A 1,841-nucleotide genomic window follows, 5' to 3' on the forward strand; every position below is an offset into this window, starting at 1 on the left:
TAAATAATCTTTTATTTAAAGAAATATTTAGCTTTTTTTATAAAAAAAAAATTAGAAACTAAGATGCCACATTAATTCGTTGTCAAAAAAAAGAAGTCACACTAACTCAATACAGAGAAAGTCTCCTGATTCGGACTCATCCTGTCTTGCTTGACTTAATCAATCTTTTGAGCTTTGTAGGAATATTTAGTAGGCTATTAATCTGTGTACTAGAAACAATAAAATTAGAAAAAGACAAAATCTATCACCAATTTTAGAAGTTCCTCCCACCATTTTGGTAGTCCCAGGTATTTTCCAATCCCCAAAGCACCCCCAACATAGAAGGCAGTACACCAGAGCGGTCTTGATTCACATTTAAAAAAAAATACTTAGAAATGTGCTAATTAACAATCTAATCAAAAGCTTTCTCATACATAAAATATTCTTTAGCATAGGCTCTTTTTTTATTTGGTAATCATCATAATTAAGGCCTTAGTTTCCTATTGATATTCCAAGATATTTTTGTAAGCTTCAATTCTTTGTACCAAAAATGTATTCTACAAGGATCAAATCAGGTCCTCTTTCACAAACTCAACATATGTTAATAATTAAGCTACACCCATTTAGCCATTAACATTGGATATGAGGAACATAAAATAGTCATCTACAAATAAAAGATAAAATAATTCACACTCTCCTAAAAATCTTATTACCAAAAAATTTCCTTCTCTTTTTTTATTTTTTAATTTTTTTTTATCAAAGTTGATATGCCCTCTACACAAATAATATAAACAAACGGAGAGAGAAGGTCACCTCGACGAAAACCTCTCCTTAAAACAATGGACTCAATAGGCTTATGATTAACGAGAATAATATAATTAATTAATTGAATCCACACATTATTATCCAATCAATCTAACGAGCTACAAAATCCATCTTCCCCGTAATAGCTTTGAGATACCTCCAATCCACTTGATCATTAGCTTTACTCATGTCAACTTTCATGGAAATGTCACTTGAATTACCTCTCGTTTTACTGTTCATATAATGAATAAGCTTAGTACCCACCAAGATAATATCCAAAATAGACCTACGGGAGATGAAAGTGGGTTGTTCCTCAAATATACACTTATGAAAGATCAACTTGAGGCGATTAGCTAACACTTTGGACAACAGCTAATAAATCACATTGCAAAGTGAAATTGATCTCAAATCTCTCATTGATTTGGGTTGAAACATTTAGAAATAAAAACAATATTAATATCATTAAGATTAGTTGGGAAAAAACCTTCTTCCCACTATTTACATGTCGTAAATACTTCCCGCATAAGTTCCTAAACCGTGGATATAGAAAGTCAGATTTAGACCGTGAATTTTTTGAGGATGCATCCAAAAAGTTTAGAATATTTTTGTCAATAATGCATTATCAACATCATTCAATCTATCCTGAACATTATCAATGACAGGGTTGTAGTCGCCACTCTCACCGCTAAAGCCTAAATAAAGAGCTTTTGAAAATAATCGTGAGCCACGTGACAAAGACCCCGTTGATCTTCCACCATTACACCTTCCTCATTTTCTAATTTTTAAACATAGTTTTGCTTTCTTCTCGCGGTTGCCATTGAGTGAAAGAATCTTGAATTCATATCTTCTCTTTATTTTATTGGTAGATGTAAATTTTTAGTTTTTGTTAGTACAGAGATTCAAATCTGCGATATTTCTCCTCTTTCTTTAACCATCAAGTTAATCTTATAATTTCTTCATATCTTTCTCTTTTAACCAATGAACTTCCGCACGTTCTCTCCAGAAATTCTTCTCTTGAATTAGTAAAGAGATTGATTGTTCCCACAGAGAGTTAAATA

The sequence above is a fragment of the Glycine max genome, chromosome 13 (genome assembly GCF_000004515.6).
Source record: "Glycine max cultivar Williams 82 chromosome 13, Glycine_max_v4.0, whole genome shotgun sequence".
In the NCBI taxonomy this organism is placed as follows: domain Eukaryota; kingdom Viridiplantae; phylum Streptophyta; class Magnoliopsida; order Fabales; family Fabaceae; genus Glycine; species Glycine max.